The 17,718-nt window shown below is 31.2% G+C and overlaps 1 protein-coding gene across 1 annotated transcript in view; it reads left to right on the forward strand.

The window, feature by feature from the left end:
* The first annotated feature begins 3,626 nt into the window (after positions 1-3,626).
* Positions 3,627-17,718, forward strand: part of LOC124354283 (dipeptidase 1-like) — a 132,723-nt gene continuing 118,631 nt past the window's right edge. Inside the window, exon 1 of the mRNA XM_046804621.1 lies at positions 3,627-4,084. The gene's annotated coding sequence lies outside the window, so the exon portion shown is untranslated. The remainder of the gene's footprint in view (positions 4,085-17,718) is intronic.

Genomic DNA, 17,718 nt, shown 5'->3' on the forward strand with positions numbered 1-17,718 from the left:
TGTAAAATGCTGAAATATGTTTCTGATTGTAACTTTCAGGTAGTGTGCGATCTAGCATCAAAGTCTAGAATTGAAAAAACTTTGTATATGTTCGGATTAGAATAAGTGTTTATTCAAATAAAGATTGAAGTCTGAATGGAGAGATGGCCGTCAGAAGAATATAAAGAGGAAACTGAGAAAATCGATTATTGAAAAATTATATTTAACACTGTAATACTGTAACTGCCCTTCACATTTTTAGGTTTAGGGCAGCAACCTCAAATATAGTTTGATAACAAAATATTTCATCAAGCGTTCAATAACCACTATTCCTTCTGATATTTTAATATTGTAGAAAATATAAAAGGATGTGAGCAGAAAAACTAATTGAAAACCAGCGGACAACACTACACAAGATGTAAATTACTCATATGTTCCAGTACTGTATAAGTGAGCCTTTCAGAAACTGTGGTGATATATAAATTGATAGTCGAGTGTGATTACTACAAAATTAAAATTAGCCTGTAACCAAATTAAAAAAGTCATTATGACTGCTTTTTCAAACTAAAAGTCATCAAAGAAACGTATGCACGCTGATTGCCAATATTAACTAGAACTGGAATTTCAAGTAATTATTGATCGTATATAATGTTATTACAATCCAAATGAATTATTGCCATTATAATATATATGATATGTATTCTAATATTTTAACAAGACAATTGTAACAATTTTTGATAAAGCTCAGCCATGTACAATGGAATCACATACACAATAATCAGACTCCGCGATGGCTGTATACAAATAAAGAATGATGCAAAATTTAAAGTATAATAGGTCAGTTCGTTTTCAAGATATCGTGCGGAAAATAAATATACAGAACAGAAACAGATACAGAGAGAAAAACATTTTCCAGTCCACAGTGATAGTATTTGCTAACGCACAACCATTGACTTACCAGGTGACATATCTTGTTATCTTGTGGTATGTATTTTATAAAGGAAAAAAGAACAAATTTTGTAATAATATCAAGTCAAATATGAGCCAGATTCCGTTGCCTAAGAAACGATGTCGAGTCTGAATGCAATCAAGGGCCGTATACATATTTCAGCAGAAGAGGGTGGCAGGTGTCGGACTTATCTTCTTACCTTACCTTTAGCAATAATATATTGAAACACGTCTTGATCTATCTCTTACCAGAAATTTCAAAACCTTTGCTGCCAGATTTTCAACTTTTTACAAATTCAGATTTTTTTAGTTTTATGAATCAAAAGCAGACGTAAATATTCACTTTTACTTAATAATAAACATATAAATATACATATCCGTTTATTTATTTTTACTTGCAGGTAACAGATCCTTAAATATTTACTTTGTTGAACTAGGTTTATGTGATAATAACAGTATAGGCATCTTGGGTACTTTAACAGTTTATTTCTATTCTATTTATGTTTCATTACAACAAAAATCTTTTGTGAGTACAAATCTTTTTCTCAGTGCATGGTCACCTCTGATATATCGATAAAACATTGCTATTATAATTTCATTTGTATATTTTTAAATTATAGTTATAGATTCCTAAATACATATAAAAGGATTGTTAGGTTTTCATTCAGACCATTACATGAATGATGACAGTACTGTCTTACTTATAGCAAATATACTGATCATCTTGCATTGTTTAGCGTTTGGGAGGTTCGCGTATATTATCAAAATACCATACACTATAGTTTAAACTTTAATGCATCAATATATAGTTTCGATAAGTTTTCATTGGCAATAAGCAATTAAGTACCTATTAAATGACATCTGATCGATATCTAATTTAAATAACATGTTTTTTTTTATAATTAAAATTTTTTTCAACTGTCTCTTTAATATAGATCTCTTTTTTGTGGAGGGGGTAGTAAGTTACAATGTCAGTTCCCCCAAAAATCCCCCCCCCCGTCTGAAAACATCAAGTGTGATAACTTTAAAAAGATTAGTATCGTGGATATTCTCTACACCTTTTTTGTGTTTCGAACTTTTCCCATTTCCATTTCGTTCTGTAATCTAAACACATGGATAGCAATAATAAACCGATGAGTGGCAACTGTCGCTCTTTCAGGACATGGCTACCTATTACACGTCATTGAGTAGTTTAGTGGATACAACAATTATCACAAAACACCACGTCAATCAACGTCGAGCGTGCCTGCTCCTTGGATGGGTAACAGCTGAGCCACATGTGGCAACAAGCAACCCACTTTTCTATAATTTGAAACTGGATATGCAAAGTAAATTTAAAGCATTTATAACAATAACGTATGTGCTATTTCCAAACTATCTTTGCTGCAGAACTAAAATAAATAACCGTTTCAAGACTTATTGTTACCTTACAGTAGTCACTTAGAAACTGTAAAAACGCACGACTTCAAGGTTCCACTCTAAAGTATATCGTTAGAAACTAAAGAATTCCCATAAGGAACCATTACAAATGCCATGTCATCTTTAACATATATTCATGTTTCATAAGAGATTCGAACTAGAAACGTATACGGTTATCTTTTTTCGGGCTTCTCACCACTGGTCTCATATGTTCCAATAGCAAATAATGAGATTTTATTAGATACCCAGCGAAATGCCATCGAGTGTTGGATAGAAATTCATATTACCTTATAAATTCGCACAACATGCTATTTCGCTCTAAAAGCATTACAGGTCTAATCACCGATCTGAATACTTGATGAATTAAAACGGGTTACATAGCTGTGTTTTCATTATCATTAGAGAAATGCTTGAATGTAATTTAAAATGCTTATATACGAACGCCCTTGTAATACTGTTTGATAATAGAAAGCCCTCGGCAACAGTTACTAGATAATATAATTGAGAATGCCTTCCAATCATATTAACCCCTCTGGTCTGCCAGTAGCAGTATTTAATTCGTAATTGTACTGCTAATTAATTCAGCTTGTTATGCACCAGTAAGTTTAAGACTAAATCTTGCTCAATTATTACACTGTTATCCATAATATTAATTTTAAAATACGTACGTGATTGTTGGCCACATTAAATAATGTACATGACACCAACAGTAATAATGTATTCATTCAAATTTTGTAAAATAAAAGGCTGACAATTAAATAAAATTTCTGTGCAAAAAAGTGTTTGTATTTTATTCTACTTCCGTTTCGTACTTGGCAAATTAATGGATTCACTGTTAAACAGAGTTTAAATAAAGTGTTTGAATGGCCGGTATCTTCTCGCTTTTAATGGTTTACACTTACACCTTAAACTGAACTCAGGAAAGTTCAGCACTCTAAATAAAGTCTAAGTTCCGTAGAATAAAAAGTCAGTCCATTCAAACTTCCAAGAAAGAACCTTCAATTACTCGATGAAAACTTGCCGGTAACGAAATTCCAGCGAGCGATCGAGCGGAAAAGAGGCGGAGGGTGAAACGAGAAAAGCCAAGACGAGGTGACAATCATTAGGTGCATCTCTGCAAATGTTTATTAATTTGTTCCTAAGTGTAAATCAATATGGAAACGGTGGAAAAGATTGCAACCGGAGTGCTACCTGTGGCGACTCGGACGGATTCGGGAGGATTCGGGTAAACTCGGTCCAGCTCCGACAGCCCGGGACAGCTCAGTCGCCTTTGGGACGCGGCGTGTGTGATGTCCAGCCGCCGATAACGTACGTTGAGTGCCGAGATTGAGTGACTGACTAATAGGATATAAGTAAAGACAATGTGCTGTTCTTAACAAAAACTCTTAACACGTCTTAAAACTTTTGATTTTTAGTAGACAAAACAAAAGCCAAATTAGTAAGTTACCTAGTTCAAACAGTACCGATGTGAAATACAAAAATAATACTGGACCTATCTGCTAATCCAGATGTGAATAAAAGGTGTACTTATTAACTTTTGTAATAAACTTGTTGGTAACCTATACATAACACTACACTAATATTTTATGGATTAAAAATAAATGAAGACATCTGATCACGCTTTGTTCGTATGCAATATTTCGTTCAAATTTGTGCAGGGATATCTGGCATTTGTTACTTAAGTGAACCAGTGGTTTCCATAATCATCAAGCAATCTAGAAAGACCTATTCGAAGTTGGTGAGTACAACAGTGATTATGTATGACGTATATTTTATATAATAGGTATTATTATCAAAATAAACTAACAAGTGGCTAACGTAACCTGATCAATAGAAATTAGACTTTGCTATTTTTATACTCATTGGGGTTTCTAATAATTTATAAGGGAAAATTCCCAGATTGTCATAATATATTGTAGAAAGTGTTTATAAGAAATTGTTTCAAACTAAAATATATTAATTAGGTTGCTGATTTTAGAGGTTATGAATGAAGTTCCTATAACCATATGTTTCGCTTCGTTCACCGCCTACGTACAAAGCTTGTTATTATCTATAGGTCAAACAAAAGCCACAGTTTTGCGTATTTTCCAGTTACTTATGTAAAAAAATACTAATTTGTGGTAAAAATGATGAAAACATATATGTTCAGTTTAAAGATTTTTCTAGATAATAAAAACACGTTTTGTCTTAACTGAAGCTTACAAAACAATCAGTTAATGTTAATAGTTTTGAAATAAATGAAAGAAAAGTCGACGCTTGTTAATATATATATATATATATATATATATATATATATATTTATAAAATATATATATATATATATATATATATATCGTATATGAAGTACTTACTCACTTTATAACATAATTATTTTCATATATTGTTTTTCACACTATTAAGTAGAAAGAATTTAAAAAAAATTATTTAAGAATGTTACACACTAAAACTTGTTATTATAAAAATATCCATGGATTCAGCTCTAATGTGTGCTATAAGTTCAGATGTCTTCCTGTTGGTTTCAAAGCGTGAGCTTAGTTTTGGTCCATTCAGAATGTCTTAGTATATCAAACAGATTAAGCATTTCTTCTACGCTTATTTCAAGAAGAAATCAATGCTCAATAGTTATCAAGATTGGCTTTTTGGCAAAAGATACTAATTTTTTCATTAAAATACTAAGAATTATTGCTATCATAATAAAACTTTTATCCTATTTTAATGGGTCAAAACTGTAACATGTAAAAATATTTCCTTATATAATACGCGTATATACATATAAGTTGGTATGCTCAAATCAAAAAAGAAATAAAACGCTTTCGTGAATATAAACATACATAAGTCCCTTTTCACGGACGTAAAAGTAATGCTTTAATCCTCTTTTAGTAATTTTACCATGCTATATGATTTATCATGTTTTCCGGGACGAAAAATTCAATTTTAAAAACTCATAAGCCCAAAAATGTTACTTACTTAGCTCATAACTTGGTTAAGCTATGTTTTTTATATTATTATATCGAAGGAAATGCAGTATTTTTAGTCTTATAAGTACAATTAACACCATTGTGACCAAGCACCGTCCAACATCGTCTGTCAGTCCGTTCATGCGATAGCTCTTATCGGAACGGTTATAGACACATAAACCTTTACACATAGATTCCTCTTTGTTTACGGCTGTCAAAAAGGTAAATATTAAAGTTAATGAGAGAATTCAAACATTTGATCATGAACGTATGGGTAATCATGGTAGCAACTGTAAAATGACGGAATGAAAGTTTGTAATCATCCTAATCATGTAACATATTCGAGATAGAAAATGGAAAAAGTAATTTTAAGAAGGATGTAACAAAACAGTCTATCGTATAACACAATACTAGTATACGGTCATGAGATCTAAAGGAAATGACGGCTGCACAGATTGCCGTGTTGTAATAGAAGATGTCGTGCTTCCTCTGAGCTAATATAGCAAGATTCGTCTTGACGTGTCCAGTTTAGAAATTCAATACCAGGAAATGGGAACATAAAGAAAGTATGCTTTCTTGAAAACGACAAAGTAAAGTTATATAAGAAAAACGGCAGTCGAACTAGTGGGAGGTTGTCAAAAGTGCTAAAAATAATATATGACTAAGACCACATTTTCTTACATTTATACACATAAACCTAATCGTCAGATATGCAAATAAATATTTAATCAGCGTTAGCTTACTATATACAAAACCTTACTATCTATTTTCTGGCATTAATATAATTATTTTTGTCATTTTTCTTATGGATAGTTTAAAGGTAAACAAATGTTAGAAAAAATATCTTTTGACATTTTTAACACTTTTGATACCCTGCCCTTTTGACTTCTAAATAAATTAAAGTGACTGGCGATCATTTTTTTCCTTAGGAAAAATGTTAATATAAATTTGAAGAAAAACTAGTATGTGCAGATATACAGTAAAAATAATTCGTGGTCAGACTATACACAGGAGCAGTTAGGGTCTATACAACTGAACAAATATACAGTTTACAATTTATTGTTGATAAAAGACAGGCATACAAAAAAGAGGAGGCATAAAAATAGGTCCTTTTTTAAAGGCCTATTTAGGAAACGTTGAAAACGAGGTAAAGTTATCAGGTGATCTTGGGGTGACCACCCTAAACAGCAAAAAGTTTTTTCCCCTGAGGAACTATACTTCTGGGAAGTTGGTGGAAATGTCGGCCACATAATTCCGAGTTATAAGGGCACTTGTTCATGGCAACATGATAATTCAGTTTATGTAACTTTGTAAATGAAATATATAGCTTAAAATAAAATAGCTGCGTACAATTAATTACTAAACAATATACTGATATTCCACATGATACGTAACATTTGGTATGTAATAGGCCTATTAACCTGGGTATTCAAACATAAGTTACATATTGCTTGCATCTAATTAAACCTTCATAGTTATTTATAATATTTGAAATTTTAAGTCTCTTTAAATAGTTAGTTGCTCAAATATAGACGTTTTGGGACATTATTTAAATTAAGAAAAATATTGAGTATCATATTGTTGAAAAACAAGAATTTTATAAAACCTTTATTTTATCACAATTCAAAAACCAGATGAATGGAAATTCAGGATAGTGTAAAAATCCTATCCTATTTCCGGGAATCGTCGGTCGAGCAGTTTAAAACGTCGAACTTTGGATCCGATTTAAACTTAACGCAGGTTCAAATCCTGTTTGTGACCATGTCACTTTTTATCGGTAATATCGATCATATCAATAATAATTTTAGTTTACAGTTGATAAGATGTTCGCACATGAAAGAGGCCTGTGATGGTAGACAGGATAAGCTTTAGAAGATCGGCCTCTCCTAAAGAAAAAACAAACAAACAAAGATTATTCGATAAGTGGCCATGATATTTACGGCAAAACAATTCTTTACATACAAAAATACTATGCATTTCATTGAATACCAGCCACAATTTCAGTAACACTTGAAATATTTTAGACCAATTTGAGAATCCCAAAACTGTACTCCAAAGCTTTTTTCGTAGGAAGCATTTATGATTTAATAATGTGGAGTCCTATATTTTTAGACGTACTCATATATCATAGGTTAAGCAAAATTTTGAGTAACTCATATTTCAGTATGCGCTTGTAGGAGCACTTCTGGTTCAAATATATATATATATATATATATATATATATATGTATATATATAAATATACATTTTATATATATACGAGTATATATATTTATATATATATATATATATATATAATATACATTATATATATACACCCTTTAATTAATAGGTAAGTCCTAAAAAATATAGCTTTCTGAATGTTATGAATATAGATAAAAAATTTGTGTATACATAGTAAAAGTCTGGAAAAGTGTACAATATTTAATTTAGCTTGCATTTACGTTTGTATTTGACTTCGGGTAAAAGAGGTAGAAATTCCAACATCCGGATTTTTTTGTTTTGTACTCTTCAATAGAGATCCGTTCGTGCTAAATTTCTTCGCTGTACGACAAACGGCTTTCGAGATGGGTGTATAAACCTGCCTGGATATATAAACAAACGCTTAAAGAAATTAAATTTATGGCTTCTTAGCAGTAGGCCTACCGGTCTCGTTGCCCTTGTTTGTAATTTCGGTATACGTTTTTTTAAAGAACGAATATCTGTAAACCTGATACAGTACAGTAAATTGTCTTCGTTTCCAATCCAAATTCTCTGTATCAATATTTATATAGCCAACAAGCTGTTACCCGCGGCTTCGCACGCAATATCTTTAGAACCGAAGTGCTTATATTACTTAGTTAAAAGCAATTATGGTGTAATATGATGGGAGTCTTATACACATTGTAAAACGTAAGTAGTTCTCGGAAATCTATTTTGGTCAAAATCGTGTTGACATAGTTGAGTTTGCTTTGTCCTGATGAAGAAAATACACACATAAGTAGGACTGAAAAGCCTATTACGACCTAGGGGGAAGTCCTACCTACTTCTTATGTACTTTCGGTATAAGAGGAAAATTCTTAATAAAGTTATGCTAAATTCCGAAATAATCGTTATTAAAGTTTTGCGTTACACTTGTTTTTTAGACTGTAGCCAGGGAAAGAATGAATCGTTCAGGCATGTTACTATTCATTTCTCTGTTTTCCCATACGCCACTGTTAAAATGCCATATCACAATGTAAAGGAAGCCCACCAGTTAAAAGTAACATTATGTGAAAGTTATGTGAAAACATTAATTTATAACTTTGTTCATTAAGTTTTGTAACATAACATTGTTTAAATAGTGTTTAAAATGCATTAGATTATTTAAATTCGTCACTGGCGCAATCTGGAGTAAAATTTATATATTATTTTTTATTTACTATCTGCATTACACTACATTGATCAAGCACTGTTTACTTAATAATTAATCAATTTTAAATGTAAACAGATGTTTCAGCCAATTGTCAAACTGTAGCTAAAGGTCAACAGCTGTTTAGTGCCAGTTTAATTTGAATTACAAAACGTAAAAACTACAATTTTTCTGAATTCCAAAATATTCCAGGAAACTTTTCTTTACCTTTTCTTCATAACAACCTTCCTTGGATTTCAATGGACATTTTACAAAAAGAATTAACCAAATTGGTCCAGCCGTTATGGAGATTAGCGCTTACCAACACATTTCGACATTCATTTTTATTTATAAGATGAGTATAGTACAATAATTAGTTTAAAACGGATGCGATGTCCTCTCGACGTTTGTCTGTCATAAAAGTGTTGTGTCTGGTGTCTTGCTTTGGGCATTTGCTGTGGCACGATTTTACTCCGCTCGCTTGATTCCCAACATTTTAGACACGAAGCGATTGTTTCTTTGAATCATGTTCATGCCAGGTTCCTCTGTTATTGTTCCTTCAGCTACTGTAAATATACTGTTCCACAATGTGAGCAAATTCAAGTACCCTACAAGTTGATAATACTTTCATAACGCAAAGTACAAAATAAATTATGTAATTAGTTTGCATCCACCACTGATGCCTCGTATATTCAATACTATTTATTATTACTGTGTGCATCAAACAATGTAGCTGTTGTTTTTGCAAATACAAAATAATGTAACATTACGTGTCTGTGATTACGTGAAATATTGCCATATTTTTGGAAAAAGTATTTGTCAGTGGTATCTCAAAAAAAAAATATTCCTATGTTTGGTTCCTATATACATAAGTAATGCTTATACATACCAAAAGTAGTTCAAATTCGTGAACTATTTCGGTTTCGCGTGATTGAATATCAAACATCGCGACATCCAAACATCATCAGAAACTTTCACTTTTATAATATAGGCTACAGTACTATCGATTATTCGCGGCCTCGCACAAATGTTGTAGGCTTTGAACGTGTATATGGTTATAGTGAATTGTATACCGTATATATATATATATATATATATATATATACGATATATACGGTATATATATATATATTATATTATTATTATTATATATTATAATTACCTAATATATATATATATATATATTAGGTAATATATATATATATATATATATATATATATATATATATATATATATATATATTAGGTAATTATAATTTTCTCCCGTCTTAGTATTTTTATGCTACAGTTGATTTTGACGATCACGAAAATATTTACGAGTATACACACACAGGTCTGAGAAATCGACTTTTGTCAAAAGACAACTAAGATGGGTTTAGAAACAGTCTCTAAAATCATAGTAAAAGTTAAATAGTAACTTTGTCTTTAATTACAGTACTGATGACGCACTGCATACGGAGTATCTGATAAAACCTACATCTAAGAGTAAATTGTCCTAAAACTTTTAATTTCCTTATTTGGATATTTTTATACTCTCTGCTCAATAGCGGTTGCAGAAACGATTGAAATAAGAAGTGTAATTATTTTTTATGCTTCCACTAAGTATTTAAAACTATAACATGTTGAAAAACTTGAAAATATTGGTTAAATTATTTAAACATATGGTTTTGCTGCTACAATACAATGTTCACACAGAACAGTTGATTGCATTTACCGAGCTGTTTTTATTAATAATAGTTGTTTGTTGCAATGCAAATTTAGAGAATGATATGGGAGTTTTTCAGCTTTAGAGAACAGTAAGATGTAACCTGGAGGAATAAAAAAATAGGTATACATTTTAATCAGGGACACAATAAGTATCACGTAAAATGTAACTACAATCTGCCTCTTAGTTTTTGCGTTAGAGTAACACACACAAGAACACACACACACACACACACACACACACACACACACACACACACACACACACACACACACACACACACACACACACACACAACGGCAGACACAATTATTAGATATTTATATAATAGTATTAAAATAAAAACAGGATTGGCATTATTATTCAAACTGGTGTAACGGTTTTATTAAACATATTAATGATTTTTGGGGAGTATTTTCGTTAAAATTGTTTTATTCGCGTAACATATTCGTAGAAAAGCTCCAACACCTCATGTGGTACATCCTGTATTTCGCAGTATAATTTACCAATAAATTGACTAAACGGTGGTCAATGAAATAATTGTGGTGGGAAAGTTTACTATAATCAAACGCCTATATCTTTATACTTTATTCAACGTAGAGACGGTCGTTATCAATGATATTCTAGCATACATAAAATCATATGACCTAGGCAGTCTTTTAGGTGGCTAAAAGTTAATGCATGAGAAAAAGTATTTGGAAATGTCTTATCTGGTTTTACTAAGAGTAAGTTTGCCTCATTGCCTAGCGTGCTAATCTCATAAGAAAAATGTTATGTAATTAAATTAAGTAATTAAATATTATTGTGTTATCACCTTATTTAATATAATCACTCTCTTTCTGCTTAATTGTTAAGGATATTGCATTTATGCAAAATATTTCAACACATTTATCAGCATCAATCTTAGTCGAAAGAGATATATTTTTCTATAACGAAATTATTTTAATGTATTTTCATGGCTTTTATATGAAATCGATAACTCGGAAGCGGTTTGAGATACAAGAAAATGTTAACTACAAATTGTTTATTAAATAAAATAAACATAACAGTTCAAATTATATTTTTATCGAAGTATATAGTAGATAACTGAGTTTTGGATTTTTGAAAGTTTCCAAGTTAGCCAACTAACTAAGCGAAGATATTTATAAAACCAATTTCTGTACCAATTTTCAAGTTTTTTTTTGAATTTTCATTTATAAAACGCGTATTGTAAAGCATTTATTTATATGTACGAGGGAGAATAGTTATTTTAGATTCATGATTAGTAACGGAATGTATTTTACTTAGGAGCGACCATGAGAACAATGCAATGATTTCGTAAGCAAAATATACCTAATAGGTCAAATACCTACTAGAAAAATGATCATGAAAAATAGCTTTACTTATTATAACACATCTGCATAATTGTATAAATACCAAAGTAACATGGACAATTATAAAGGATTGAATGAAGGGTCTTAAACTTTGTAGTTAATTGTCAAGTTATTTAGGGAAAAATTAATTTGTTTTAACGTGAAACCAGCCTATTTTCTGTACACATTTAAAATATGTTCAAAAATCCTAAAAATTAACCTTGATAAATTTAACACTTTTTGGTTAAGAATATCTAATAAAGTTGATAATTTTGGCCCATAAATGTTTAGTTTTGGTCAGTTTTAAATTTTATGTACATAGTAACCCGTCTAGTTTCCACGTCTAGTAACCACCGGTTACCACTATAATACAGCTGATTATGTTTACCTTATTGACTAATGAAACACCTTGTTAAAATTGTCATATTTGTGAAGTTCAGCTTTTAGAAGATGACTGGGAATGTGAAAATATATTTCAGAATTTTGTTGCCAAATCTTTTGCAATGAATTATTGTAAATTAGTTTATTTTAAATATGAGATTTTCAAAACAATATTTACAAAAAAAGATCCGGTATATGACTGTCAAACTAATATCCATGAGGTTTGTTTAACCTTATTGGAACAGGATATCTAATATTTATTATTCGATTACAGTATTTTAAATAAATATATGCAAGATATTTCAGGAAATGGTATGTATCCTTTATTTCAAGTTTAAAACCCCAATTTATAAATTTTAACAATGCAAAAGTTTAGCAAGTATAATTATTGCTATTTACATACGTCATAAAAAAGTTGAAAGCTAACCATTATTCTGCTCATACTATAAATTATTGACAATTCATATGCTTGAAGTGAGTCGATTGATTAATATTTGATGACTATGGGTCGGCTAATCAAACCATGAATAATGTCAAGCCATTTACTCAGAATGGAACTAATAAATCATATGGTTTTTAATGCTATGTCAACATCATAATTAGTTTCTCTTCATAACATCAAGCATAACAATCCATTCTACCAATATTGCATAATTGGTAAATATCTACAAACAAATTCCAATTATAATACCTAAATGTTCTTTAACATTTCTTGATCGGTAATCCATACACTGATTTCAATACAAACATAAACTCATTAATTTATTTTTCAATGATGATTTATTTGATTAAATACAATGGTAAATAGTATGTATAAATGGCCATTCTGTGCGATCGACACATTAATATTACAAATATATTCAAATTCATCGAGCACTGCTTAAATATAAATTTTTGAAGTTTCTAATTCCAGGAGACTAGCAAACTTTTATCACCCCATTAGTTTGATATACACGCGCTGGTTGTTAAAAAACTAAAAATTTGTAAAACAATACTGTTTTTAACGTGTGTTATGCACAATATTAGAGGCAAAACTATGAACATTGCTGTATTGCATGACGCGAAAATTATTTTCTAATTCACCTAGAACAAGAGTTGTTACGTTTGTTTTTAATAGGTCTAGTATATTCTTATTTGGCTGTACCGACCTTACTAGTCCACTCACTGATAAATCCGCAGTCGCATTCAAGAGGTTCATTCATTATTTGAGTAGATGGGTCATCAATTTCATTCATCAATAATAGGGCATTTTTATTGGGTGAAACAATGTATTAAAGTATCCATCGTGGGATAGAGGATCATTTATAAATATCTTCATTACTGAGACTACAATTTTGAAAGAAACGAACTTGTGAATACAATTAGAAGTTATATAAATTTAAAATAAAACAATAGTTCCAAATATTTTTGTTTTGTACCTTTTTTGCATTCTTAAACACCAAGTAGGTTTTTATTTTTTGGAGGATAAAAAATGTATGATCATTTATGTAAAGATCATGTTTCTCAAAAGTATTTCTCTTGCCACGTTTTGGTGAAACCTAACGCCCATCCATTAAACCCTTCTTGGCTCCGATTCAAGCAGAAAACGTTATATGTAATGAAAATATAATGTTATTAATTATTGCAGATTAAATTATTCTCACGTCGTTTCATAATGTAGAAGTTCAATGAACTATTAATATTATGTACACAATCGTTTACCAAGTAATTATAATTTGTTTGAAACAGTTTTTCTTCTATTTTATTACTTAAAGTAGTAACTTAATTTTACACTGGAGACATATACCACGTTCTATCATATAGGTGTAATAAATTTGAAGTTTTATGATTTTTCACGACCACATTTCTTGAGGGAAGTGACGTAGAGTGACAATAAAACATCCTTTGGTGTTACCCTGATTAACTGACTTTATGAAAACAGCCATTTTATTTAGTGAATAAAAAATATTTTCCTAGAATTATTACTCATTATCTATTATATTAGATTATTCTTAACGATATATTTGGACTTTGGTGAACCATTATTACATTTAAATCTGATACAGTTTTATACTTGACGTAAAAATAGATTAAACAAAGATAAAAGGAAAAAAACATTGTGTACATTTAAAAATCTTGTTTTTCTAGTGCATATATACAATATCCAAGTAGGTCTCATCCTGATCTGCTCATGGAACCCTAGATCACACACACACATACTTTCTATTCAACTTACACAACAATATTGAGACTTTAATTTAGAATTTTTCTCACTGTTGACGTACACTTTCGAGACTTCTTATCTGCTTTGAATCTTATTCCTAGATCCTAGATGTCCTTTTGTATTCAGACTTTCGAATTCTTAATATCATTGTTTATATGACATAGTTATTATTACGTTGCCTCGATTTCTTACTAACTGGATAATTTAATTCCATGTGCCAATTTATTCTCAAAATCCAAAGCTTTTGAGTTACCTCGGCATCAAATCACCAACTGTTAAATAAATAGCCTCTAGCTTCACATCTTTATATGACTCTTCAATTAACCCATCTGCTACAACGGTCTTTCGGTTTTTACCTTACGCTTATCTTGGGTATTTCTCTTTCCTTCCTTCTGGATCATTTCATCCTTTCTATTAGTTATTCCTTTTCTTTGAGTATTATAAATTGTTTCATAACTCGTGTTTCCCTGAACAGGTCTATCCATCCACTTAATAACTTTAGCCTTTAACCCGTTAGAGGTCCCTTGTTAGATGGCACCTATACATAGTAGGTCTGATGAAAAATTCGTTATTGATTGATAAATCCTTCTGATACTTCACAAGTGCCTTACTGACTATATGACACTTTTTCCGTTAAACACGGTAGGACTCATCCATAGCCGTGTCTGTGGTGGAAGGGGGAATCCCACCCTGCGCGTTTTGTTAGTTGTCACCTGGATACGGGACCGACCGCGTTGGCGCAGTTATTAGACGGCATTTACGAATTTGACCAATCCCGTCAGTGTTTTGTGTCAGTGCAAGCGTGTTACAATGCAATGTTTAGTTCAATGTAGTTATTTTAGTGTGCGTTTTTGTAACAAACACTATCATAGAGTATTCATTTTATTTAGTTCATATATTATTATTATTATTATTTAAATGACCAATAATTCGGAGAGCATTATTCTTAGTTGAATTGAAGAGGTTGATGAAGATTGTTCCCCCAGTTATGGTAGTGACAATGAATCTGATGCATTCGACACACAAAACGAACACTGAAAAGTCTGGTGAAAGTGATGAGGATCCAGATAATTTTGTTCCACAATCTTACCACCCAACTGTTTTACTACCCTGTCAGAAAAAACATATTTACCCTGTTCAAGATGTACTTGCAAGGAAAATATTGCCAACACATTCACTAGAGTCACAATGGTGCGGAACAGCTTAAAATGAATAACTATGTATTCTGTATTTGTATTTATATGTGTTATTTATTACCAAATATTCTAAACTTAATTTATAATCTTTGATAAAAATATTTCATTAGTAAATAAATCAACTTTATTTATTGTCTATTGCACTTTACTAAGTAAAATGTGGTATTTAGATTACAAATATATTTATTAGTTAAAAAAATGCACTATTCTAAAAAGTTTATAAAATAATCTTATTATTTATTTACACTAAAATAAGTATAAACTCACCCAAAAACAGATACAATACGTTTAATAAGTGTAAAAAAGCATTTAGAAGCATAAAAACAAAGATAACGTACAAAATCACAATGTTAAATAGCAGCTATACAGGGGACCTGCTACGTAAGTGGATAGGACGGGACCTCTCAGGGGTTAAACTACTTAAATTCATTTTGATCTTTAACATAAGGCTCTAATTTATCTACGAAATCCCTGAATCTACTTCTTTCCCGTAGGTTACAAGTAATTTTTGATCACACTACCTGAGAATCCAGATTTATGTCATTATATAAACTTGCCCATTATCTGATAAAACTGCGATAGAAGTGACATTATCCATCATGGTTTTATTTCCAATTGAATAGTACCCAACACAATTTTGATTTCAACCAAACTATCAGTCCACCAACCTTAGTGTGGGTAAATGATCTTCCGATGTAATGGACGCCTTAAATCGATTAGACCTTGTAAATTGTATTGTAGGAGGCTGCAATAAATATACTAATAACATTCTTATCATAATTGCTAGGTATAAAGCAAATAGGTGTAATCTTGAACAGTGGAGTATCAGGGCAAATATTAACTTGAATTAACGGTTCTGTAGGAGCACCCATATTTAGCCTCCCTCCAACCAGTATTTAGGGTTGTCTATCCCTAAGTACTAAGAAGGGTTCCTATCCATCCTTCCAGCACTCTGTAAACCACAGTTTTGAAGATGCATCAGCATGCAATTTTTTTCTTTTAGAAGTAACTGCTCTTTAAAAGGGAGCTACTCATACGTGAAGAAGCTATATACGACATCAGTTACTCTAAGGTGACCAGTGAAGACCTTTTATTTTTATACTTTACTTTTATGATCGAAAATCAATGCCTTTTAAGAACGGTAAGTTTTGAGGAAGATGTAATAGTTTCTAATTCATTCTTAATCCATGACCTTGATTGGTGCAGGCAAGACTAGGACGAATGTCTATAACACCTAAGCATAAGAAGACTAATTCATAATTCTATATTGTATATATTTATACATTATACAGGGTGGGCCAAAAATCACTTGACAAAAATGCATTGTAATAGTAAGTATTAATTTATTACAAAGTATATGTTAAATATAAAAGTTTATAATTTTAATTGTCATACCAAATAACAAAGACATACCTAAAGTAAATGTTCAGAGTGTCTCCATTATTTTCAATACACATATAACATCTTTTAAGCACAGATGCGCATTTGGTGTCAGTGATTGCTTTGGTAGATAATTCTTCAAATAAAGATTCAATACGTTCTCTTAATTGTTGCAGATCCCTTGGTTTCTCTGAATAAACTTTGCCTTTTACAATTCCCCAAATTGAAAAGTCCATTGGGGTGATATCGGGTGAACGCGCAGGCCAATCAGCTGTACCTCGTCTTCCTATCCATCGTGCAAAAGCCTCATTCAAGAAATCTCTCACATTGTTCCCGTAGTGAGGAGGTTCACCATCTTGTTGCCAAATTTATTTTTCACGAATAGGTTGTAGTTGTTCGAATGCAGGACACTTTTCTAATTCAACTGTTACCTCATGCAACAAATCATGGTAATTAACAGCATTAACAACTTTTTCAAAAAAGAATGGCCCGATAAGTCCACCAGCAAAGATTCCAGCCACACACATACTCCAGGGGCATTTAATTCAGTCTGTATGAATAAATGTGGATATACAGAATCCCAGTACACGACATTATGTCTTTTCACTCGACCATTAAGTTTGAATGTTGCCTCATCGCTCCACAAAATGGATTTATAAAATGTATTGTCAGCTTCATGTCTTATTACGTACAACTCACAATAATTCAATTCCATTCGCCTGTCATAACATCTTCATTCAAACCTTGCAGTAAAGTAGGCCGATATGGTTTCAGCCCTAGTGTTTGTAACATTCTTCTAATGCTAGTTCTAGATATACCAAGCTCACTG

Source organism: Homalodisca vitripennis, chromosome 2 (assembly GCF_021130785.1).
Source record: "Homalodisca vitripennis isolate AUS2020 chromosome 2, UT_GWSS_2.1, whole genome shotgun sequence".
NCBI lineage: Eukaryota > Metazoa > Arthropoda > Insecta > Hemiptera > Cicadellidae > Homalodisca > Homalodisca vitripennis.